At 36.2% G+C, this 27,618-nt stretch overlaps 1 long non-coding RNA gene across 1 annotated transcript in view; it reads right to left on the bottom strand.

The window, feature by feature from the left end:
- Positions 1–6,092: 6,092 nt before the first annotated feature.
- Positions 6,093–27,618, bottom strand: part of LOC115831749 — a 45,117-nt gene continuing 23,591 nt past the window's right edge. Inside the window, exons 2-4 of the long non-coding RNA XR_004027242.1 lie at positions 26,732–26,763; positions 9,258–9,393; positions 6,093–6,296 (exon numbers count right to left, since the gene is read on the bottom strand). This is a non-coding gene — a long non-coding RNA (uncharacterized LOC115831749). The remainder of the gene's footprint in view (positions 6,297–9,257; positions 9,394–26,731; positions 26,764–27,618) is intronic.

Below are 27,618 nucleotides of genomic sequence, written 5' to 3'. Positions count from 1 at the left end.
AGAAGTTTCTTTCTCTTATGTATAGTTGCCTGGATATTATTTCCTGAGCTCTTATGCCAATCTAGGGCCACTAATGTATATTTTTTAATAATGGACTTTTGATGTTGTTTGACATATCACAGAATTACACTCAATCACAAGATTTTTCAGGCAAGAAACATTGCACTGTAGTGGTAAAATTAAATTAATGATAAATACTTAAGTAAAGTGGAAAATTTTGTGTCATTGTGAAATCACTTAGTCCCCAACAATCCCCAGTGTCTCATTAGCAAGGGGATTCAACAGAAAAGATCTCTCTAGAAAAGAATTTTAATGCACATTTTAGGAGCAGAAGGGGTAGAGAAAGCCTGTCACTTAACAATTAAGTTTGTGTTAGTCTCCTTATGCGAAAGCTATTAGCTCACCAGTCTATGAAATCCTTTTAGGATGAAGCAAAATACCAGATACGATAAATTTTATCATGGCAGATCAGCAGGTAGTAGACAAAGCAGGCAGAGTCTGCAACTAGAAGGGGGACAAATTATGGGTTCTGAGTCTCATTAGCCTTCCCTACCCATCACTAACACTCATGGATCTGGTGTCTTCCCGGGGACTGGAATGCACATCACAATCAGTACAGAAATTTTTGTTACAATTGGTTTATCCAAGAAAATATAAAATGGTAGTCCAGAGCCAGAGTAAGGCATGTAAAGACAAAATCAACTATATTTCCAAATTTGAATTATAAATAGAAATAGGAGACTATTTATTACCCTTGATATTATTCAACAAAAGCTTCTGAGGCATTCAATCCTCTGTGCAAAAAATATAGAAAGTTCTTTTCCTTAGGTATATGCTTTATCAAAACTTGAGTTTTTGTCATAAATAATAAATCACACAATGAATTTAATATGAATCTATGAAAACATAGATTTACTTATCCTGTATCTAAATAAAAACACATTTGAAATTTAATGCATGGAAGATAAAGCTGAAATTTGAAATTTTTGGAATGGATTTTCATTTTTCATCCCTCTCTGTTAAATGTATCTTATAAATAATTTATTTGTAGCTTTTCTTTTAAAAATGTGACTTACCTTTCAAAAATCATGAGCTTTTGTTTGAAATATCATCACCACTGCACAGATTACTGAATCTCAGTTCATAAGCCATGATCATTCCATTTGTTCAAGGATGTAAGAAGAAGATAGCTTGATTTTGTAAAGCTAGACTGCTGAGTAGCAAAATAACTATGCTTTATCTCATGATTGTATCTAATGAACTCAGAAATTAGAGAATAAGCAAATCAGTCTATTTCTAAAGGACAGCCTCAAAAATATTCACCACCAGACACCCTTAGAACACCATGGGAAGTCGTTCCCAACTTTATATCCTTAGGAACAAGCTCCTGTTGATGGTTCCTTGCTATTTCCTATGAAGACATAATGAACTTGAAACCTGTTCATTAAGCTGTATATGTAGTTCATCTCAGAAGTTAATACAGTGCGATCGAAGGCAACCAGGGAATACAATGAAATCAGAGTTTCAAGACCCTTGGCTTACAATTGCACAATATAGCATAGAAAATCAAAGTGATTGTTATCTGTGTTTTGGGACACATATATATTTAACAGGAACACTTACTCCCTTTACACACCAACACATTCACAACTGTTAGTCATCAGCTAGTCTTATTGAGCATTACCGTGTTTACCTACTGATTTATTAACTAGAGAAAAAAATGATACAGTTAAAATGATTCAAACAACATTTTAGATTACTCAATTAATTTCATTAAAATGTGAGTGGGATTGATTACGAATTACCTACTTGAAGTAACTAAACATCCAAAGAATAGACCAGGTAGAAACTAGAGTGAATTTTATATTTGCAGAAATAAAAGCATGCCAAAAAGTGATAAAGGTAATTGATGCCAGAATAAATGGTTACATCTTCCAGTATCAAGAATTTTTTAAGTAAACATTATATAAAAAGGGAATATTTTTAAATAGACAAATGAACTTGAATAGATGATGGAGAAAGTGGAAAAACTGTATGGGATTTAGAGAGAAAAACCTTAAAATAGCTTGTGCTTACAGGGCGCTGCTTCTGGCTATGTGTCCACACCAGGTAGGAAAAGTTTTCACTCTCTCTGTTATTAGGAATAGTTTGCAGGAAAATTTCTACAAGCACAAATTACTGTTCATACTATCATACTATTTTTATTGTTTCTTGTTTTTTTTTTTTTGGTCTTTGTTGGATTTTTTTTAAAAAATAATAAACTGATAATACCAAGAGGTTTTTTTGGTTTTTGTTTTCTTTTTTTACTTTGAGATGTATGGGTTTTTGCACATTTCCAAGCTCTTGAAGTGAGAAGTTAGGAAGCATGGATTTCTGGAGAGATAACAATATAACCATATGAGTTTAAGTGAATGAGTACTAGGTTTTCAGCAGCAGAAAGAGCAATTCATGGGTTCAAGATGCAGGGGCAGAAAAAAAGTAACCCCACCACCAGCTGTAAACTCAGTTTCTCATTTAAACAGATTGCCTGTACTGAGTTGGTCTTTACTCCTGCTACATACATTTATTCATACAATTTGAGAAAGAAAGGAGGTGTGTTTGTGGTCTTAACCCTGGTAATAATTTTCTCATCTTTTAGTTACTTATTTTTGAGATAACAAAGGATTCTCACTCATTATATGAGGTATTTAGAGAAAAATGGAAAGTCAGTGTGGTGTCATAAGCAGCACACACTTGGTTGAAATAATAGCTACTGGCACTCTCTAGCTGTGTGAGCTTGGGCAAGTTATTTAATCTTTCTGAGATTAACCTATATGTGTATAATAAATAAAATAATCTATATGTGTGTAATAAAAATCTATATTTAATCTCATCTATATGTGTGTATAACCAACTTACAGGTTACTAAGTATGAAATTAGATAGTATATGAAAAAATGCTTAGCTCGAGTTATGACACAGGAGTTTAGGGGGTTAAGGAGTGGCTGCTGTCATTAATAATACTTATATTTTTAAGTACATGGATTATTGTCATATCCATTACATCATATTAATAACTCTGATGGTTAATTTTTAGCATCCACTTGACTGGGTTAAGAGATAGTCAGCTAGCTGGTAAACCATTATTTCTGGGTATGTCTACAAGGGTGTTTCCAGAAGAGATTAGCATCTACCCTCACCAGCATGGGCAAGCACCATAAAATTGGTTGAGGGAAGGAATAGAACAGGTAGAGGAAAGAAGAATCTCTCACTTTCCTGGAGCTGAGATCTCTACATTCTGCTGCCCCTATACATCAGGACTCAAGGTTCTTAAACCCTGGACTCCGGAACATGCACCACCAGCCCCTCAGGTTTTCAGGTCTTCGGCTTCTGATTGAGAGTTACACCACCGTCTCCACTGACACACATACGTATATATATGTGTGTGTGTGTGTATATATATATATATATATATATATATATATATCCTATTGATTCTGTTTCCCTGGAAAACACCCTAACACAATAACTTTGTCTACAACTCCATTTTAGAACATGACTATAACTCATTTTTCCTCAATATGGATTATTTAATGAAAAGCAAGATAATATAGTATTCAAGGAGGCAGGATAATATATTAAAAGTAGCAATGTAGTAGGGCTTAAGAACACCAATTGTACTTATTCAAACTGAAACTACCAATGCAATCTTTTAGTTTAGCTTGTAAATTTAATTAATAGGCTTTTTTTTTAGTGTAAAGTTTACAGAAAAATGAGCAGAAAATACAGGGTTCCCATAAAACATTATCTTCCCTCAGTTTTCTCCATTATTAATAATCTTAAATTAGAGTGGTAGATTTTTTTTTATAATTCATGAGCCAACATTGACACATCATTAACTAAAGTTTATGGTTTACATTAGAGTTCACTCTTTGTGTTATACATTCTATGGGTTTTGAGAAATTTGTAAAGAAATATATGCACCATTACAGTGCAATACAGCATATATTCATTCACTTCTCAAAAATTGCCTATGTTCCACCTTTTCAGCCCTTTCTCCTTCTCCACAAACTCCTGGCAACTGCTGTTGTTTTTTACTGTCTCCAAAGTTTTGCCATTTTCATTGCTGAATAATATTTTACTCTATACATTTACCATAGTTTATTCATTCATTCACTTACTAAACAACTTTTGGTTGCCTCCAAGTTTTGGCAATAAAGGTAATGTAAACATTTGCGTGCAGGTTTTTACATAGACAAAGGTTTTCAACTCATCTGGGTAAATATCAAGGATTGTAATTTCTAGATCATATGACAAGAGTATGAATAGTTTCGTAAGAAATTGAAATACTTACTTCCAAAATGCCTGGACCATTTTGCATTCCCACAAGCAATGAATGAAAGTTCTTGTTGGTACTTGTCCCAGCTAGTGTTTAGTGTTTTCAGTGTTTTGAATTTTGGTCATTCTAACAGGTGTGTTGTAGTATCTCATTGCTGTTATAATTTACAACTTCATAATGACATATGATGTTGAGCATCTTGTTATATGCTTATTTGTCAAATGCATACCCTTTTTCCCATGCAAACTTGAGGAAGCCAATGACCTCCTCTGGATCATGAAATAGTAGAGCAAGTAAAATAGGTCCTATATCACAGAAGTGTGATGCCGAGACACTCATGAAGGTAATAATGCATGTCTGAAGCTATGTTTCAAGATGAAAGGGAAATTGTAAATGTCTACATGATTGAGATTGTTAAACTGAGAAGGGGGAAAATTGATTATGATTTATAATTGCGATTTATTTGTTAGATCAATTCTTTCAAAACATGGGGCCTGATATTCTTTTTTGTTTTTTTATTTTTTTGTTTGTTTGTTTTTGAGACAGAGTCTCGCTCCCTCACCCAGGCTGGAGTGCAGTGGTGCCATTTCAGCTCACTGCAACTTCTGCCTCCCAGGTTCAAGTAATCCTCCTGACTCAGCCTCCTGAATAGCTGGAATTACAGGTGCCCGCCACCATGCCCAGCTAATTTTTGTATTTTTAGTGGAGACGGGGTTTCACCATGTTGGTCAGGCTGGTCTCAAACTCCTGACCTCAAGTAATCTGCCTGCCTTGGCCTCACAAACTGCTCAAATTACAGGCATGAGCCACTGTGCCCAGCCCTAATGTTCTTTTTTTTTTTTTTTCCTAAGACAGAGTTTAGCTCTTGGCACTATCTCGGCTCACTGCATCCTCCGCCTCCCGGGTTCAAGCAGTTCTCTGCCTCACCCTCCGGAGTAGCTGGGATTACAGGCACCCACCACCACGCCCGGCTATTTTTTTTTTTTTTGTATTTTTAGTGGAGACGGGGTCTCACCATATTCGCCAGGCTGGTCTCGATCTCCTGACCTCGTAATCCACCCGCCTCAGCCTCCCAAAGTGTTGGGATTACAGGCGTGAGCTACCAAGCCCAGCCCCTGATGGTCTTTATATTATAACTTGCTGCCTCTCTGATGTTATGAGCAAACTTCTCTTGCTCATTTGCGTAATTGAATGCTTCAACTCTGATTTATCCCTCTATTTTTTTTCATAAATAGCCATATTAGAATCTTATATTCTATTATTTCTTCTCATAGTCTCAAAATTCATGACCACTGGGTATTTATATTATGATGATACAGTTTGCCTTTCTGTATTACAAGATGGATGATAAACATTTTCACTTCCTATAGTAAAAATAGCCTACACTGAGACAGCTGATGATGCTCCCACATTCTGGGGAAAATATTTCACTGACATACTGTCATCTGGATTATTGCAAATGACACTGAGGCAATTGGTCTGGTAAGTTTTCAGAAACATTTCTGACAAAGCCAATCATGTGAATATGTCAAATCCATTCTACCACTGTTTAACTTAGATCCCAACCCTAAAATATATTTCTACCACTAGGATTTCATAGCATGCACAAACACAGTGTATGAAGATTCTGAATAAAGATTCCTGAACCCATTAAGAAAGACACCTCACAATAATGTGCCTTTACTCACAGATGAACCTTTTGAACTTACCTTACCACCTTCTGCCAACTATTAGAAAAATTGCTCTTTAGTATATTTATTACCCAACTCACTTTTTCTGTTTCGGTTTCATTTCCACTTCTGTTTCAGAGTATTGATGTTTGGTCCATTTCAGGAATGTTTTCTGGATTCTATATCCTGTTTTACCATCACTGAGGTTATATCAGCTCCCAGTATATTCTTAACGCAGGGCAATGTAGAGATGGAAGTTGCTGACATGATAAAAGTGTGTTCATTGTGGTAAACAGTACTTTTAGGAGTCTGGAAAAGGAACATATAACAACTGATGTATACTTGCATCTATAACATAAGTCAATTAAAGATACATGAAACAGCTGCATAAGTGGAGAAAATTAAACTTGACAGAATTAAGTTTGAAGTACAGGAAATCAAAGAACTGAACAATAAAACAAGAGGCCTGCAAAACTGTTGAAATAAATAAACTTAAGGACCAATTTTTTTTTAAGTGAGATGATGAAATTTTAATTCACAAGTCACAAATCAAGGAAATCATTAGACTCACTTAAATTCCAAAGTGGATATAAGGTAGGTTTCTCTTATAGTTATGTGTCTATATGCTGTAACCTAACTTTAGCTACATGTCCTTAGAAAATATGCTTTTTGGGTTTTTATATTTAGGGTGTATTTTTTTCCTTAAAATAGAATAACTCTTCTCTTTTTTCTCTGAAAGCCCTCCCTGAATTTCCTTCTACTTAATTCATATTTTTTATTCTTCCATAGTAGCATATTCTGACATCTATTAGAATATTTCTCAGAGTATACCCAATGGTGTGGGTCTTTCTCCCTTATTTGGCTATAAACTCCTCAAGAGCCAGTCCATGTCCCATTTAAATTGACTTCCAATCTCTCCTCTACCACCTAGTGCAAGCTCTGGCATAAAACATTCCTCCAATAATTTATTTCCTTTAACTCCATAAGGAGGGACCATTGTGAACCTTTACCTTCCAGAGAGAAGGCCTATAAAAATGTATATTATAATTAGCTGTCATGTATAAACACGAAGAGTGACAAATGAGTAGTTAGAGTCTGAAGTTCGTGGCACTATATCTTTTACTTCTTGTCCTTGGCCTCCACAAAAATCCCACGTGTTATGTAATATACAGTGGAACCATTTAAAAAACATCCATGGTATAATTTCCAACCACAATCTTCAACTTGAGGCAACGTGCCCAGGGCCTGGTTTGAATTAACAGTGAGTCAACTCAGTACTTACAACTAAAGAACACATTTTAAGGTTCTTAGCAGAAAGAGTTCTTAGAAATTTTAATTCCTTACTAAGGAGAAAAGGGAAAAAATAATTTAAATAGTCTTAGAAGTTGAGATGAATAAAGTGTTCATTATCCTTCTCATTCTCTAAACAAGGTATTAGTATCCTTCTCATTCTCTAAACAAGGTATCAGTGAGTGCCATATCCTGTTTTGGAAAAGCTAAATTCTTCTAGTGACTTAGCATAAGGGAATGAAGACAGTTTAAATAACGTGTCTTGTTTAAAAAACAATGTTGTTAATTTGATACTTTTTAAAACTAGTATTCACTAATATGTCAGGTGGGACTTCTTGTAAGAAAGTTCAAGTAGATGCTGGTAAATAAGTTACAGGAATCCAAGTAAAAATCACTATAGAAAGTTTCCAACCTTTCTCCTTGCAGCTTCCAAAGGAGATTTAGATAATCTTCCAAAGGAGATTCAGATAATCTGATCAATCAATCAGTTATGGACATGCCCCAAGTTTTACCGGAAATAAATATTTTGCAAACATGTTCTATATTTTTCTTTATTCTCAAAGCTCATATTATCTGAAGTGCTGTATACTAAATACAGATGATAACCTAAAACAATGCTTTTGATCACTGAACTATTTTTTGTTTGGCATTATACCCTGTGTATTCTCTAGAACATAATCAGACATATTAACAATGAAATACTTCCTTATCTTTTTCTGTATATCGTCTGAGTTAAAATATATCAATTCTTAGAGCTTCGTTAATGAATTTGGGTCTTACAAATGGCTTCTAATTCCTGCAAAGCAGTTAATGAGAGAAATGACAACAATCCCTTGGACCAATAGTTAGACGAGATGAAAATATTTACAACTACAGTTTGTCTACTTAAGAAACTGCATATCTATCAGAACAATCAAGTGCTGACTGACATTTTCTGTGTGCGAACTGACTCCAGAGAAGGGCTAAAACAATCACTCTCCTCCCAGCCTCCTAGGTATGTTAAAAGGACCAGTAAAAAAGGAGGAAGAGAAGAAAGGTACAAAACAATAAAGATGCTTTGCCACCTAAACCACAGCTTCTTTTGCGATTGAGACTTTTGTTTTTATTTTATTAGTATATCTTTTGGAGGGCAGCAGGAATACCTGATGCTTACTGGAATCATATGACTATCCAAACATGACATAAAACAGAAGAAAGAACTGTAGGCTGATTCATAAGAGCAATATCAAATGACTGCCATAGTCATCTATTATTGGGCAACAAACTATCCCCAAATTCAGTGGCTTAAAACAATGGTAACCACTTATTTTATTTTTCTCATGAAATCTGCAAGTAAATATGTCTCAGTGGGGAAGGCTGGTCTGTGTTCCATTCAGCATTAATTGGCATTGCTTAACTGAAAACTGAAGAATCTACTTTCAAGATGATTCATTAACATGGTTGGCGAGTTTTTGCAAGTTGTGGCTGTGAACCTATCTTGGACTGAGTGATGAAGTTCTTGCTTCTTCTTATGTGAGCCTCTCTATGTGTCCTGGACTTCTTAACAACCTGGTGTCTGAGATTAAAGATCAAGCATCCTAAGAGAGAGTCAGCAGAAGCTCTACCACTTTCTATGTCCCGGACTCAGAAGTCTCAGTAGTCACTTCCGTCCTACTTCATTAATTGAGGCAATACAAAGGGTCTTTCAGTTTCAAGAAGCAAAAAGAGGGGCAATAGAATTTACCTTTTCATGAAGGAATAATAAAGTTCTGGAAGAACACGTGGGGTGGGAAATATTGTTAAAGCCAGTTCTGAAAAATGAAATCTTTCACAGAACCACTAGGAGTGATGTAAGAAATTTGTTACAGGGATTAGAATTAAAGTAATTACGAGAGCCAGTGAAGAAGTCAATGTAAAGTCTGAGTCCCTAGTTTAGTGGTGGGCCTGAAGTCTGGAAAGGAAGACGGAATATTGGAATTTTGAGAAGGAATTAGAACTCACCTCAGTTTCTCTCCAGAGTTTGCATCAGTCTCTCACTGCCTCCAGTCCTCCACATTTGACGATGCAGGTGAAATGCAGAAGAGGTGACACACTTGGCCAGAGGCCTGTATACAAATTGGCCCAGGACTTGGCAATACTGAAAAAGGAGGCATACTCAGTGCGAATTGCAGGAGTTAGTGACCCCGCTGTTACCTTTCTGCAACAAACTGCGCCAGCGAATCCCTTAGAACCTGCCCGAACTGCACTGACCTAAGTGTAAACATGGCGGCTGCTTCACTTCAGCATGTCTCTCACAACATTTTTCTTGTGGCAAGCAGAGCACTAACCCAAAACCATCCAGGGAAAAGAAGTGTGATTACAGCTTAGGTATGTAAACACTATATATATGGCTGATATTGTCGATTAAAATATGGCCAACTTTCATGAATGTGTTATGTGCATTTGAAAGTAGGCTGTATTATCTATTTTTAGGATTAGTTATATATTTTAGGATTAGTTATATGTTTTTAAGATTAATTATATTGTATAAATTATATATATAACATCATTATGTTTTTAGACCTTCTACAAGCTTACTAATGTTTGCTCAGCTTGCTTAATCTTGGATTAAGAAAGTTTATCCTGTCATTAGTGTGTTTCTCTTTCTGTTGCATAGTTTATGTTTCCTGTTTTAAGAAAATTAACGGTTATTGAGTGTTTAAGTATTAATAAATCAATGTTCATTGTGAGTGTAGCCTTTAGGACTATAACATGTCCTTTTTTGTTTCTTTTCTTTTTCTTTTTTTTTTTTTTGAGACGGAGTCTCGCTCTGTCCCCCAGGCTGGAGTGTAGTGGCGCGATCTCGGCTCACTGCAAGCTCCACCTCCCGGGTTCACGCCGTTCTCCCGCCTCAGCTTCCTGAGTAGCTGGGACTACAGTCGCCCGCCACCAAGCCCGGCTAATTTTTTAGTTGAGACGGGGTTTCACTGTGTTAGCCAGGATGGTCTCCATCTCCTGACCTCGTGATCCGCCTGCCTGGGCCTCCCAAAGTGCTAGGATTACAGGCGTGAGCCACTGCGCCCGGCCTTTTGTTTCTTTTAATACTTTTGATACGGACAGGAGTCAGAGAAATACTGGGGAGAAGAGGGCAGTCCCCAATGAGGGTCATATTCTCAAGCTGGAAATACAGCCCAAAATGAGAACATGCATTCCTGTTTTCCAGCCAAAATGCTTCTTTTTTTTTTTTTTTTTTTTTCCCAAAACCACCCTGGCCTGCCCTGCTCCCCATCCTGTACCCATAAAAACCCAAGGCCTCACTGGTGGGGTGGCAGAACAGCAGAGAAGGAGAGAAGAGAAGAAGCAGCCAGACATTGGAGAGAAGCAGCTTGATTTCAGAGGGATGGCTTAATGGTAGGACCTCGAAGAAGAGTTCAGCCAGGATGGCCAAACTGCAGGGGAAGACTACCTTCCCGGAACTCCATCCCATTTCCAGCTCCTCATTCAGCTGAGAGCGACTTCCACTGCTCAGTAAAATCCTCCATATTCACCACCCTTTGATTCATTTGCACAACCTGATTCTTCCTGGAAGCAGACAAGGACCCAGGTGTGGGTGCAAGAGGCTGTCACACTGACACTCCACTGAGTTCTTTAACTCTTTAGCCATCCACGGATGGCAAAGCTGAAAGAGCACACTGTAACAAATGCCCTCTGGGGCTCTGGGGTTCACAGGCCACCCTTAGATGCTACCACAGGACCGCATATAGTTCTGTTCCTGCCGGTTGCCCAGAAGCACTTGTACTGGCCTGTGCACCGGCTCACTTGTGTGCTCCCCCTCCTGCAAGGGGTTGAGAGCTGCGAGCTGAATAAACCAGCCAGCTCCTTCTCAAGTCTCACAAAGGGCTCAAAGGAACTATCACATTTCACTTTTTACCTGATTCTGTTTTAATCAGATATTAATATTGTGACCTCTTCTCTCTTTGCTTGAATTTCTCTTGTATATTTATCTTTTTAATTTTTAACCGTCTGTATGTATTTAAGTGAGCCTTGTACAAATAGCAGAAGGTTGAATTAGTTTTGTTAGTCAATCATCATTCCACAGATATTTTTATTTTATTGAGTTAATCCAATTTACATCATTATATCTGATCAGTTATGTTGTATTATTTTGTCTCTCTGCTTCAGAGGAATGAATATATTTTGTCTTTTAAGGAGTGTTTTATTTTTTCAAAATTTTAATTTTGGACTAAAAAATTAATATAATAATTTGACACTCTCTCATCCCTATTTTTTTATGGTTTCCTATTGTGAGCTAGTATGTATAAGTGAGCATATAACCTCTTCTTTCCAAAACACTCTGTCACCCCAGGATCTGAGTTGAAGTAAGGCTATTGCCTTTACTATCCCAGTTAATACTCATACACAGTCCTGCTTCTTCCCACACTTTTAACAACTTTAGCATATACACATTGGCAGAGCATAGAGCACTGCATTACTAAGTTATCTATTTAACTCCAGTAAATAGGTAAAAATATATTTAAAGCTTATCATTTCTTTCCGACGTCAATGTCTTCATTTTATGTTTGCCTTAAGTTTGTAGATTTTTCAGTAAGTGATTATGAGAATATCTTTGCACATTCGAGTCAGTTTATTAGAAGCCTATATATTTAAAATTCATTTTGACTAGATATAAAAATGTATGGCTCATATTTTCTTTTATTAAATATCTTACATACGTTATTTCAATTTCTTCTAGTATAAAGTGTTCCTGTGAAAAATATAAAGACGATCTGAACTTCTTTTCTTTATAAATGACTTGCTCTTTATGCCTGAATTCCCAAAAGATTTTTTCCTTTTTCTTTACAATTTCATAGTTTGACAAGTTTGACAGTATAATGTCTTGTCTTTCTCAGTTGATTTTAGCAATGTCCTTTGAGTATGTAGCATGAAGTTATCTTTTATGTTAAGAAATTTTTCTTCATGTATGCTTATTTTTTGTGTTGTTTCATAGGAATTTTTTCTTTTTTGTTCTTCAGGAGGTCTTTCTCTCCATCCTGAAGAAAGAAAAGGAGTTATATATGTGTATATACCTCTTCTGTATGATATTTTATTCTAAATTTTTATCTTTTTTATTTGTAAAATTTTCACACTTTCAATCTTAGATTTTTTCTAATATCACTCATTTTTACCATGATGTTCTTTTCTATTTCATTTCCATTTCTGAAATGACTTTTTATTTTATTTTCTGAGTGTATCTTCTTTCATCAAACCTTCTTTATCTCAAATCATTTTATTTCTGAATTGATTTGTGTTGTTCTTTCATAGCATCTCTCATTTTAAAATTAGTTTTTGATAATTTGGGATACCAGGTGACTGTATTCATCTGTTCTGTGAGCAAGTCACTCTAATGCACTTTATTGCTCATTAGGATGTTACTCTGCTTCTTATGCTTTTTTTAATCATAAATTGAGGATAAAATTTGACTAAAACTTTTTTGTTGTTTTTTATTATGTGAAATTATTTTTTCTATGCTTTTAGGGTGTTTGAGTGGCCTAGGAAAGCTTTAGTTTTTTTGGAAGTAATGTGATTTTTTTTTTTAATCTCTATAGACCACTCTTCTGCTGTTTTGGCAAATTGATCAAAAATGTTTATATAATTTCCTTAGTCTGATTTTCTACTTTTGTCTGAATCTTCTCTTTCCCTATTTCCTTTTGTTATGCATTTTAAATTCAACTCCCAGCAGTTTCTCCTTAGCATGGGGCTTTGTCTTGTTAATTTCACTAAGCCACAGGATTCCACTGCTCCATCTCTGTTAAACTTTGTCACATCACTGCCCTTTGCATTTCCTGTGAATTGCTGGGAATGAATTCACTTGTTCTTCTGCTCAGATCTGCCCCCAAATCTTTTCAGTGTGTATCTGTGGAACATTTCTCCAAGCTCTCAGAATTTCCGTTTCTTTCTTCAACTTCCTCCCATTGAGAGGCCAATAATTTATAGGTCATGTAAACGTTGGCATTTTTGCCAACTTGCTGGTATATGAAATCCACAGGGATGCCTTATTACCTATTTTTTCTGTGAATATTGTTCGTGTCATTGACTTAGACTTACTAGTTGTTTTGCCTGCCTTTATACAGAGATTAGATAGATTCAATTATGTTCCTGTCACCACCATCTTTCAAAAATCCACACCTTTGAAATGGAAATTTCAACAGATGAATAGATAAAGAAAATGTGGTATATATACACACAAAAGGAATACTATTCAGCCATGAAAACAAAGGAAATTCTGTAATATGTGATAACATGGATGAATCTAAAGGACACACTGTTAAGTGAAATAAGTTAGGCACAGAAAAACAAATACTGTATGTTCTCAATCAAATGTGGAGTCTAAGAAAGTTGATCTCATAGAAATGGAGAGTAGAATGGTGGTTACCAGAGACTAGGGTGATAGAAGCGTGGAGCATTAGGGAGATGTCGATCAAAGGATATATATTTATAATCAGATAGGATGCATAAGTGCAAGAGATCTGTTGTACAGCATAGTGACTATAGCTTATGACAGTATGTTCTATTCTTGAAAAATGCTAAGAGAGTGGATAAGCATTTGCACCACAAAAATAATAACTATGTGAAGTAATGCATTTGCTAATTTGCTGAATTTAACCATTTCATGATATGTATATATATATATCAAAATATCATGTTGTACACAATAAATACATACTATTTTATATAAGAATCTAAAAATAAATACTTATTAAAAAATGCAAATCTGATCATGTTGCCTTAGATTTAAATTTTTTTCCTTTCCCTTTGGAAGAATATTAATGATTATATGCTTCAAATTATTAATGTTAATGTGGTATACATAATTAGTTAAATCATGAAACTACTAATCATAGAGAAGGTAACAGGAGTTCTTGAAAAAATAATCTTTGAAGTGACTACAGGACCTCGAGATAGATGTTCTGGCAGAAGAACATACTGTTTTGTTTCATGCTCTATTCCAAGTTCTTTTTTTTTTTCTTTTTTTAAATTTTATTATTATTATACTTTAACTTTTAGGGTACATGTGCACAACATGCAGGTTTGTTACATATGTATACATGTGCCATGTTGGTGTGCTGCACCCATTAACTTGTCATTTAGCACTAGCTATATCTCCTAATGCTATCCCTCCCCCCTCCCCCCACCCCACAACAGTCCCCAGTGTGTGATGGTCCCCTTCCTCTGTCCATGTGTTCTCATTGTTCAATTCCCACCTATGAGTGACAACATGCAGTGATTGGTTTTTTGTCCTTGTGATAGTTTGCTGAGAATGATGGTTTCCAGCTTCATCCATGTCCCTACAAAGGACATGAACTCATCATTTTTTATGGCTGCATAGTATTCCATGGTGTACATGTGCCACATTTTCTTAATTCAGTCTATCATTGTTGGACATTTGGCTTCGTTCCAAGTCTTTGCTATTGTGAATAGTGCCGCAATAAACGTACATGTGCATGTGTCTTTATAGCAGCATGATTTATAATCCTTTGGGTATATACCCAGTAATGGGATGGCTGGGTCAAATGATATTTCTAGTTCTAGATCCCTGAGGAATCGCCACACTGACTTCCACAATGGTTGAACTAGTTTACAGTCCCACCAACAGTGTAAATGTGTTCCTATTTCTCCACGTCCTCTCCAGCACCTGTTTTTTCCTGACTTTTTAATGATGGCCATTCTAACTGGTGTGAGATGGTATCTCATTGTGGTTTTGATTTGCATTTCTCTGATGGACAGTGATGATGAGCATTTTTTCATGTGTTTTTTGGCTGCATAAATGTCTTCTTTTGAGAAATGTCTGTTCATATCCTTTGCCCACTTTTTGATGGGGTTGTTTGTTTTTTTCTTGTAAATTTGTTTGAGTTCATTGTAGATTCTGGATATTAGCCTTTTGTCAGATGAGTAGGTTGCAAAAATTTTCTCCAATTCTGTAGGTTGCCTGCTCACTCTGATAGTAGTTTCTTTTGCTGTGCAGAAGCTCTTTAGTTTAATTAGATCCCATTTGTCAATTTTTGCTTTTGTTGCCATTGCTTTTGGTGTTTTAGACATGAAGTTCTTGCCCATGCCTATGTCCTGAATGGTATTGCCTAGGTTTTCGTCTAGGGTTTTTATGGTTTTAGGTCTAATATTTAAGTCTTTAATCCATTTTGAATTAATTTTTGTATAAGGTGTAAGGAAGGGATCCAGTTTCAGCTTTCTACATATGGCTAGCCAGTTTTCCCAGCACCATTTATTAAATAGGGAATCCTTTCCCCATTTCTTGTTTTTGTCAGGTTTGTCAAAGATCAGATGGTTGTAGATATGCGGCATTATTTCTGAGGGCTCCGTTCTGTTCCATTGGTCTATATCTCTGTTTTGGTACCAGTACCTTGCTGTTTTGGTTACTGTAGCCTTGAAGTATAGTTTGAAGTCAGGTAGCGTGATGCCTCCAGCTTTGTTCTTTTGACTTAGGATTGACTTGGCGATGCGGGCTCTTTTTTGTTTCCATATGAACTTTGAAGTAGTTTTTTCCAATTCTGTGAAGAAAGTCATTGGTAGCTTGAAGGGGATGGCATTGAATCTATAAATTACCTTGGGCAGTATGGCCATTTTCACGATATTGATTGTTCCAACCCATGAGCATGGAATGTTCTTCCATTTGTTTGTATCCTCTTTTATTTCATTGAGCAGTGGTTTGTAGTTCTCCTTGAAGAGGTCCTTCACATCCCTTGTAAGTTGGATTCCTAGGTATTTTATTCTCTTTGAAGCAATTGTGAATGGGAGTTCAGTCATGATTTGTCTCTCTGTTTGTCTGTTATTGGTGTATAAGAATGCTTGTGATTTTTCCACATTGATTTTGTATCCTGAGACTTTGCTGAAGTTGCTTATCAGCTTAAGGAGATTTTGGGCTGAGATGATGGGGTTTTCTAGATATACAATCATTTAATCTGCAAACAGGGACAATTTGACTTCCTCTTTTCCTAATTGAATACCCTTTATTTCCTTCTCCTGCCTGATTGCCCTGGCCAGAACTTCCAACACTATATTGAATAGGAGTGGTGAGAGAGGGCATCCCTATCTTGTGCCAGTTTTTGAAGGGAATGCTTCCAGTTTTTGTCCATTCAGTGTGATATTGGCTGTGGGTTTGTCATAGATAGCTCTTATTATTTTGAGATACGTCCCATCAATACCTAATTTATTGAGAGTCTTTGGCATTAAGGGTTGTTGAATTTTGTCCAAGGCCTTTTCTGCATCTATTGAGATAATCATGTGGTTTTTGTCTTTGGTTCTGTTTATATGCTGGATTACATTTATTGATTTTTTTTATGTTGAACCAGGCTTGCATCCCAGGGATGAAGCCCACTTGATCATGGTGTATAAGCTTTTTGATGTGCTGCTGGATTCTGTTTGCCAGTATTTTATTGAGGATTTTTGCATCAATGTTCATCAAGGATATTGGTCTAAAATTCTCTTTTTTGGTTGTGTCTCTGCCATGCTTTGGTAGCAGGATGATGCTGGCCTCATAAAATGAGTTAGGGAGAATTCCCTCTTTTTCTATTGATAGGAATAGTTTCATAAGGAATGGTACCAGCTCCTCCTTGTACCTCTGGTAGAATTCGGCTGTGAATCCATCTGGTCCTGGACTTTTTTTGGTTGGTAAGCTGTTAATTATTACCTCAATTTCAGGGCCTGTTATTGGTCTGTTCAGAGATTCAACTTCATCCTGGTTTAGTCTTGGGAGGGTGTATGTGTCGATGAATTTGTCCATTTCTTCTAGGTTTTCTAGTTTATTTGCGTAGAGGTGTTTGTAGTATTCTCTGATGGTAGTTTGTATTTCTGTGAGATCAGTGGTGATATTCCCTTTGTCGTATTTTATTGCATCTTTTTGATTCTTCTCTCTTTTCTTCTTTATTAGTCTTGCTATAGGTCTATCAAATTTGTTGATCTTTTCAAACAACCTGCTCCTGGACTCATTGATTTTTTGAAGGGTTTTTTTGTGTCTCTATTTCCTTCAGTTCTTCCCTGATCTTGGTTATTTCTTGCTTTCTGCTAGCTTTTGAATGTGTTTGCTCTTGCTTCTCTAGTTCTTTTAATTGTGATGTTAGGGTGTCAATTTTGGATCTTTCCTGCTTTCTCTTGTGGGCATTTAGTGCTATAAATTTCCCTCTACACATTGCTTTGAATGTGTCCCAGAGATTCTGGTATGTTGTGTCTTTGTTCTCGTTGGTTTCAGAGAACATCTTTATTTCTGCCTTCATTTCGTTATGTACCCAGTAGTCATTCAGGAGCATGTTGTTCAGTTTCCATGTAGTTGAGCAGTTTTGAGTGAGTTTCTTAATCCTGAGTTCTAGTTTGATTGCACTGTGGTCTGAGAGACAGTTTGTTATAATTTCTGTTCTTTTACATTTGCTGAGGAGAGCTTTACTTCCAACTATGTGGTCAATTTTGGAATAGGTGTGGTGTGGTGCTGAGAAGAATGTATATTCTGTTGATTTGGGGTGGAGAGTTCTGTAGATGGCTATTAGGTCTGTTTGGTGCAGAGCTGAGTTCAATTCCTGGATATCCTTGTTAACTTTCTGTCTGCTTGATCTGTCTAATGTTGACAGTGGAGTGTTAAAATCTCCCATTATTATTGTGTGGGAGTCTAATTCTCTTTGTAGATCCTAAGGACTTGCTTTATGAATCTAGGTGCTCCTGTATGGGGTGCATATATATTTAGTATAGTTAGGTCTTCTTGTTGAATTGATCCCTTTACCATTATGTAATGGCCTTCTTTGTCTCTTTTGATATTTGTTGGTTCAAAGTCTGTTTTATCAGAGACTAGGATTGCAACCCCTGCCTTTTTTTGTTTACCATTTGCTTGGTAGATCTTCCTCCATCCTGTTATTTTGAGCCTATGTGTGTCTCTGCACATGAGATGGGTTTCCTGAATACAGCACACTGATGGGTATTGACTCTTTATCCAATTTGCCATTCTGTGTCTTTTAATTGGAGCATTTAGCCCATTTACATTTAAGGTTAATATTGTTATGTGTGAATGTGATCCTGTCATTATGATGTTAGCTGGTTATTTTGCTCCTTAGTTGATGCAGTTTCTTCCTAGCCTCGATGGTCTTTACAATTTGGCATGTTTTTGCAGTGGCTGGTACTGGTTTTTCCTTTCCATGTTTTGTGCTTCCTTTAGGAGCTCTTTTAGGGCAGGCCTGGTGGTGACAAAATCTCTCAGCATTTGCTTGTCTGTATTTTATTTCTCCTTCACTTATGAAGCTTAGTTTGGCTGGATATGAAATTCTGGGTTGAAAATTCTTTTCTTTAAGAATGTTGAATATTGGCCCTCACTCTCTTCTGGCTTGTAGAGTTTCTGCCGAGAGATCTGCAGTTAGTCTGATGGGCTTCCCTTTGTGGGTAACCCGACCTTTCTCTCTGGCTGCTCTTAACGTTTTTTCCTTCATTTCAACTTTGGTGAATCTGACAATTATGTGTCTTGGAGTTGCTCTTCTCGAGGAGTATCTTTGTGGCATTCTCTGTATTTCCTGAATTTGAATGTTGGCCTGCCTTGCTAGATTGGGGAAGTTCTCCTGGACAATATCCTGCATAGTGTTTTCCAACTTGGTTCCATTCTCCCTGTCACTTTCAGGTACACCTATCCGACATAGATTTGGTCTTTTCACATAGTCCCATAATTCTTGGAGGCTTTGTTCGTTTCTTTTTATTCTTTTTTCTCTAAACTTCTCTTCTCACTTCATTTCATTCATTTCATTTTCCATCGCTGATACCCTTTCTTCCAGTTGACCTCATCGGCTACTGAGGCTTGTGCATTCGTCACGTAGTTCTCGTGACATGATTTTCAGCTCCATCAGGTCCTTTAAGGTCTTCTCTGCATTGGTTATTCTAGTTAGCCATTTGTCTAATTTTTTTTCAAGTTTTTTAACTTCTTTGCCATTGGTTTGAACTTCCTCCTTTAGGTCGGAGTAGTTTGATCTTCTGAAGGCTTCTTCTCTCAACTTGTCAAAGTCATTCTCCGTCTAGCTTTGTTCCATTGCTGGTGAGGAGCTGCGTTCCATTGGAGGAGGAGAGGCGCTCTGCTTTTTAGAGTTTCCAGTTTTTCTGCTCTGTTTTTTTCCCCATCTTTGTGGTTTTATCTACCTTTGGTCTTGATGATGGTGACGTACAGATCGGTTTTTGGTGTGGATGTCCTTTCTGTTTGTTAGTTTTCCTTCTAACAGGCAGGACCCTCAGCTGCAGGTCTTTTGGTGTTTGCTGGAGGTCCGCTCCAGGCCCTGTTTGCCTGGGTATCAGCAGCGGTGGCTGCAGAACAGTGGATATTGGTGAACCTCAAATGCTGCTGCCTGATCCTTCCTCTGGAAGTTTTGTCTTAGAGGAGTACCCGGCCATGTGAGGTGTCAGTCAGCCCCTACTGGGGGGTGCCTCCCAGTTAGGCTACTCAGGGGTCAGGGACCCACTTGAGGAGGCAGTCTGCCCATTCTCAGATCTCAAGCTATGTGCTAGGAGAACCACTACTCTCTTCAAAGCTGTCAGACAGGAATATTTAAGTCTGCAGAGGTTACTGCTGTCTTTTTGTTTGTCTGTGCCCTGCCCCCAGAGGTGGAGCCTACAGAGGCAGGCAGGCAGGTCTCCTTGAGCTGTGGTGGGCTCCACCTAGATTGAGATTCCTGGCCGCTTTGTTTACCTACTCAAGCCTGGGCAATGGCGGGTGCCCCTCCCCCAGCCTCACTGCTGCCTTGCAGTTTGATCTCAGACTACTGTGCTAGCAATGAGTGAGGCTTCGTGGGCGTAGGACCCTCCAGAGCCAGGTGTGAGATATAATCTCCTGGTGTGCCATTTGTTAAGACCATTGGAAAAGCGCAGTATTAGAGTGGGAGTGACCCGATTTTCCAGGTGCTGTCTGTCACCCCTTTTTTTGACTATGAAAGGGAATTCCCTATCCCCTTGTGCTTTCCAGATGAGGTGATGCCTCACCCTGCTTCGGCTCACACATAGTGCACTGTACCCACTGTCCGACACTCCCCAGTGAGATGAACCTGGTACGTCAGTTGGAAATGCAGAAATCACCCATCTTCTGCATCACTCACACTGGGGGCTGTAGACAGGAGCTGTTCCTATTCAGCCATATTGGCTCCACCCTCCAAGTTCTTAAAAAAAAGATTGGAAAGTAGTACATATTCGATAAATCCGGCTGAATAAGTTGAAAACATAAATGATTTAATTAGCCACACAATATGAGTCTGAAGCTTCATAAAAAGTTTAAAGAAAGTAATGTTTATTTGGGAAAAATTTGTATGTATATCCTTAAGGTAAATAAATGTTATTTGAAGACACTACGGAAGATAGAATTTTTTCCCTGGAATATTTGTAAGTTTGTGCAAATACAGATAAAGGCTGGTACAGAAATCTAAGAAACACTGTCATGGAGCCTCTTCAGGTGTTAATGGCGGATCACCTGAGATCGGGAGTTCAAGACCAACCTGACCAGGAGAAACCCCGTCTCTACTAAAAATACGAAATTAGCCAGGTGTGGTGTTGCAAGCCTGTAATCCCAGCTACTTGGGAAGCTGAGGCAGGAGAATCGTTTGAACCCAGGAGGCAGAGGTTGCGGTGAGCCAAGATCATGCCATTGCACTCCAGCCTGGGCAACAAGAGTGAAACTCCGTAACAAAAAAAAAAGAAAAGAAAAGAAAAGAAAAAAGTTAATTTTCTGGGTCAAATTTTCAACCACTATCCTTTTGGTTGAAAGTTTCAAGTGTGATTGTAAATTTCTGTTTTCCTTTGGTTTTATGATATAAGAATCTTTTGTTCCAACAAAAACATTTCTAGAAGCTCGACATATAAATCAGATAACAGAGAAAGGGGTTCACATGAAGAAGAATAGAGAGGAGCTTATTGTCATTGTCCCTGATGAGCCTCTGCTCCCCAGCTCTACCCACTTACACTCTGCACAGTTCCAATCCCAGAGACTAAATCTGGAAGAGTAGGACAATTAGCAAGCACCACTCTTAGTTATTGCAACTATATAGGCCTGCTTAATATAGGCTTTCCACCCCCTCACCTCAGAGGAAAAAAAACTAATCTCTTAATAATAGAATGCTGCCTTTTAAATTTAGTGACAACTATTTATTTTTACTTTTCACAAAATATTTAGATGTCAATAGGAGAAAAAATATATAGATTCTAATTAGAAGAAACTAAGAGTCATGATTCATGATAAGTAAAAATTAATTTTTTAATAATTTTAATCATACCATAATAGGAGGTTTGGAAATCAACTTAATTAAATTTTCAAATAAAATTCTATAGCAAGATCAGGTGAGAATATTCTGCAAGTTCTATGAAAGACATTAATACATAAAAAATTAAATAGATATAAAAACACTATTATTAATGAAATTTTACAGAGACTGGTAATAAGGAAATAACTTTTTAAAAGAATTTGTTTTGTAACTCATCTTCAAATATTCTCTTTTTTCTCATTTATAAAGTTTTTTTTTAAGAAATATAAGATTATATGCACAAAAAGATAAATAAAGACAGAAAATCCTTTCCTCTGGTTAAAAATTGACATCTGCTGTACTCCGATTTTCTAAGAATTAGGTTAAACACAAAAGTGCCATGTTATAAAAATGTGTGTCTTTTATATTGAGCCATATAATTTTTAAAAGACAAAAGAATTTCAACATTTATAAAGTTCTGTTGGGAGTGATCTGGAAGAAAATCCAAGGTTCTTCGAGATAATACTACTTTTACCTCAATACTCAGAGTATGATTAGGATTTTTAGCTGATGTTTTTAACATCAGATGTGGTCCTGACATGTCTAAATTAGCCAGGCTTTAAGTTGATTAATGAGTCTATGCCATGCATTCTCAAAACTGCCCCAGTGGGAGCAACAACTGGTTCTTGGTGACGAGGTTCTGGGGGAACAAAAAAACCATAATTATTTTATATAGAGAGCATATATATATGCTTTACAAAAATAGATACAGTCTGTAATATTAAATTTCCTTAGTAGAAATTTTTTTAATGTTTAAAAAGACTGTTTAGGATGCAACAATGAAAAGGATGAGAAATATTGGAATACACTAAAATCTCATCCTCTTACTAAGCATCCTTCACCAAATGAAATTAGTTCTTCAAAGATGCATACATAGAAAAGAAAACTAGGATAATATAACTATGCAATCAATAGCCTGGCATGATCTTGCATTCATGCTAGTTTTTAAGATAGTTGCATCCTTTTTAATTTATGAATTGATGAGCAGCTGTAAAACATTTTGGCATGATCGTGAAGATTACATACTAAAAGAAAAGGCTGTGTACAAAGAATTAATATATAAATACAAAATCACAATTGCATTTGTTAATAAATATATTTTCATGCAGATCTATTTATACTTATCACTAAACTACTATACAAACATCTATAACTTTCTTTTATACACAGATAGTTTATTTGCAGATAACATAAAATAAAATAATTTACTTGCCCAATTATTTTGGAAGTAAATGGTTTAATTCAGCAAAGTATTTTAAAAGTTTTTTTTTTTAGACTGTTGTTTTGACTAGGTCAAACTGTGCCTTTTTCAAATTAGCCATGTCATGAAGACACAGCCATGATTTTGCCTGTAAACCTGTATAAGCAAAGAGAGGATTTAACAATCAATAATCTATCAGGAAATTACATTTGTATTGAATGTTTAAGCACCAGAGAAGGTGCATATTTGTGAAAGAGCAAGAAGACAATTTATAATTAAACAAGTTTCTAGTAGTGTTTTCAGTTTCAGAAAACAGAAAGATAAAATCCCGTTGGGCAAACGGAAAGGTCTTAAGAGGTCAAAGAAAAGTGAAAATTAAAGGAAATTTAAAATTGAAGAAAAATTTAAAATAACACTTATACAGTACAGCTTAGAATGTTAAATATGAATCCCCAATTTATAAAATAGACTCAACTGGATTAAGTATAATGGTCAGCATCTAATAAGTGACAGTATTGGTAGTTGCAGCATTTGAACCTAAACCCTTCTAATAACTAAGTTCTTTTGCCCCCATTACTGTCACACCTCTCTAGTATATGGTACTTAACTATATAAAATCTGCAATTCTCAGTAAAATATAGAACATCTTGCTAAAAATCAATTTGTAACAGAGAAGAGGAAATTTTTCAGGAGGGAATAGCATGTGCAGAACAGAATAAACATAGTTTGGACGCTGGGGAACATAATACAGAGATCTTTCTACCTGATAAGGTTCATGTTAGGGAATAGTAAGAGTTAAGTTTGATACAAAGGCTTGCTATGTGCTCATTTTTGTTTGTTTGTTTTGTTTCTTTGTTTGTTTGTTATGTGAGACCAAGTTTCGCTCTATTGTCCAGGCTGGAGTGCAATGGCGCAATCTCGGCTCACTGCAACCTTCGGCTCCTGGGTTCAAGCGATTCTTCTGTCTCAGTCTCCCAAGTAACTGGGATTACAGGTGCCTGCCACCATGCCCGGCTAATTTTTTTTGTATTTTTAGTAGAGATGGGGTTTCACCATGTTGCCCAGACGGGTCTCAAACTCCTGACCTCAGGTAATCCACCTGACTCAGCCTCCCAAAGTGCTGGGATTACAGGTATGAGCCACTGTGCCCAGACTGGTATGTGCTAATTTTTATAAATAATTTGCTTTTTTGATAAATACATCAGTAAAATATTATTTTGTTTTCAGCCCTCCAGCAAGGTTTTATACTAGTTTTGAGCTTCATAGTTTTAAAGTATTCCAGAAGTATCTAAAACTATAAACAATATTGGTGTGTAATAAGCAACCTTCCAAATTTTCCTTTCTAAATGATGCAAAATAACTCAAAAATATATTTGGCTATATAAAAATAGTTATTTTATTGCATGACAAAAAATATACCATAACCAAAATCCAAACACATTGACAAACAAGGAGAAAAATATTTGCAACATATACCGCAAGAGCTGAATATCCCTAATTTTTAAAGTACTCCCAAAAACTGAAAGACAAAGTACCAAAGATCCAGTAGGAAAATAGGAAAAATTCATGAGCAAATAACTCACAGATGAGACATGCTTTACTCACCTCTCACTGTAAACCTTTCTAAAACTTTCTACAATCCATAAATTCACCAAAAATCCTTGTAGAGGCACTCTACCCAGCATAAGATGTAACTCTCAAGGATATTTAGTATTATACAGATTTGTGTCCTTCAACCCTAAACTGTACTTTAAAATTGAGCCATAGCAAAGAATACTTCCTGATTTGAAAACATTAATTTAAAAATTAAGCTTGGAAAATTGAATCAGCTGTCATTAAAGTACTTGAATAAAACATTTCTTCCTTGAATCACTTTGTGCTCTTTTTTATATAAGTACTACTTAATCATCCATTAAAAACCAAAAAAATTATCATTATTTACTTTTCCAAATCTAGCAACAACTTGATATTTCTTCAAATGTTCTCATCGTTTTAGACTCTCCTGAGTACTCTAGTCATACGCCTTTTTTAAAAAAAATTTCTAGAAAAGGCCTGCATTGATCTAATTATCCCAATTGTTTCAGGCAAAAATGCCCATGAGCACAATATAGTCCTCTCAGCAGACCTGAACCAGGTGTGGGGATATTATCCAAGCTGTGGCAAGAAGTCATTTCAGATGAATTTGAACTTAGTACTCAGAAAATCAATTAGTCTCTCTTGGAGGCTCTGAACTGTAGTGTGGAACAATAGCAACAAAGCAGAGCCTCTCAAATCAAAGGACTAAGTTTGAATTCTTTCTTTATCACTTAATAGATATACAATGAAAGGCTAGTTATTAATCTATGTGTCTCAGTTTCCACATGTAAATTGGTTATAATGGAAGTACTCACCTTATTGGGCTCCTGTGAGGATTATACAGGATAAAATATATATTGAGTTCCTGACAGTGAATACTTAATAACTGATGGTGGTTGTTGTTACAATTTTTGTTTTATTGTTACTTAGGAATGCTACAGATCAAAAATTAGAGGACACCGACCTGTATTTAGAGAAAATGAGTCAAGAAATAGACTAATGGCACTGGAGTCCTTGACTTCAACTGTCTTTAATGTCTAGTGAATTCCCATGAGCCACTTCACTCATCTCTTTGTATTTATTTATATATATTTTTTGAGACAGGGTCTTGCTCTGTTGCTCAGGCTGGAATGCAATGGCCCTATCATGGCTCACTGCAGCCTCAATCTCCTGGGCTCGAGCAATCCCTCTAACTCAGCCTCCAGAGTAGCTGGGACTACAGAAGTGCACCACCAAACCCAGCTGTTTTTTGTTTTTTTTTTTTTCAGTAGAGATAGGGGTCTCATTATGTTGTCCAGGCTAGTCTTGTACTCCTGGGCTCAAGCAATCCTCCTGCCCTGGCTTCCCAAAGTGCTGGGATTGTAGGTATGAGCCACTGCATCTGGCCTATCTCATAATAAAATCTCTTAGTGCTTACTTTTATTTGAGATATAACTACATTCACACAGAAAAGCCATACCTAGTATCAGAATCCTCCATACGCCCAGATGGTTTATCTACTTTATTAATTCATCTAAGACTTATTAGAAGACTTTATCATATTTAAATATGATTAAACTAAAACTATTCGGAAGAGTTGGTCACAGCATTCTTTTCTGTCCCTTTTAATAGTAAACAGACATTGTATATGTAGACACCAGCGTCACTTATTATTCTATGCATCCAACTTCAAATTTCATTAACCCTGTCTCAATGAAGCAGCTAATGAACAAACACATGTGATGGTGTGAAATTATTTGGCAACCTACATAATTTTAATAAAAACATCATTTTAAACCTTTAGCATCTATCCTTTGCTCTAATTATAGCTGCAAGATGAGTAAAATTTTGAACTGTGTCACAGAATAAGGCATAAGTGATTAAATGTTTTGCATTTTTAATCAATGGTTATAATCCAATATAATTTATTCATTTTTTAAGAAGTAGAAAGCAAGAGCCTATGAGTGGGAAATGTCTTGAATTTCTCACCAAATAGAAAATAAACATTATAAACCATTCAAATAATAGAATACTAGTTTATAAACATTATAAACCATTCAAATAATAGAATACTAGTAAGTGATTAATAATGATGCAATATACATAAAAATTTTTTAAAATTAATCAAAATAAGTTTAAAGTAAAAAACTCTTGTGACTAAATGACTCATGTATTAAAGTATGTATGCATGTATATGCATATGTACATACATTATAAAGTATGTGTGTGCATATATACATACTTAAATACAGTTTTATGTGTGTGTATATTTATGTAAACACATACACTCCCAACCCTCAAAAACTATGTGAGATAAATGTTTGTTGTTTTAAGCTACTAAGTTATTAGCAGACTTGTTGAGCAAAATGGACAAGTAATACAAACGTATAACACAAATATAACTTCATAGAATCCCACAGGCATACCTCAGAGATGTCACAGGTACAGTTCAGGACCACTGCAATAAAGTGAAAATGACAATAAAGAGTCACATGAATATTTTGGTTTTCCAGTGCCTAAAAAAGCTATATTTATGCTATATTATAAACTGTTAAGTGTGCAATAGCATTATGTCTTAAAAAGGAATGTTAATAGTTTAATTATAAAATGCTTTATTGCTAAAAAAATACTAATGATCAGAAACACAAACTGAGCACATACTCTTGGAAGAAATGGCACCAACGGACTTACTCGACACAGGGTCACCACAAATCTTCAATTTGTACAAACCACAATATCTTCAAAGCAAAATAAAATGAAGCACAAGGAAACAAAAAAAATATTTCTCCACAATTGATCCTGAGAGAAGGATTTGAGTATGTGTGATGGATTTAATAGTGTATTACTTGTCTATTTTCGCATAACAAGTTTCCTGATAGCTTATAGCTTAAAACAACAAATATTTATCTCACATAGTTTCTGAGGGTTGGGAGTATGGGAATGGCTTGATAGTTCTTCAAAGTCTCTTCTAAAGCTATATTCAAGTTGTCAGCCACCTCATCTGAAGGTTTAACTGGGACAGATGTTCTGATTCTGAAAGGGCTCACTTACATGGCTGTTGGCTGGAGGTCTTAGTTTGTTGCTGGCTATTAGCAGCACATACATAATTTCTGCCACATTCTCTTTATTAGAGCTCTGTGAGTAATTCCAGTTCATACTCAAAAGGAGGGAAATTAGGCTCCACCTCTTGAAAGGAGTATTAAAAACTTTGTAGATTTATTTTAAAACCACCACATTAATTTAATCTCAGGAGGGACTAGTAGAGGAATAGGGATATAAGACGGAATGCAAAGAGTTCAAAACAGGGTATACT

Source organism: Nomascus leucogenys, chromosome 2, assembly GCF_006542625.1.
Source record: "Nomascus leucogenys isolate Asia chromosome 2, Asia_NLE_v1, whole genome shotgun sequence".
Taxonomy (NCBI): Eukaryota; Metazoa; Chordata; class Mammalia; order Primates; family Hylobatidae; genus Nomascus; species Nomascus leucogenys.
Note: the sequence above shows the minus strand (reverse complement) of the source record. Positions and strands in the feature narration are given on the sequence as shown.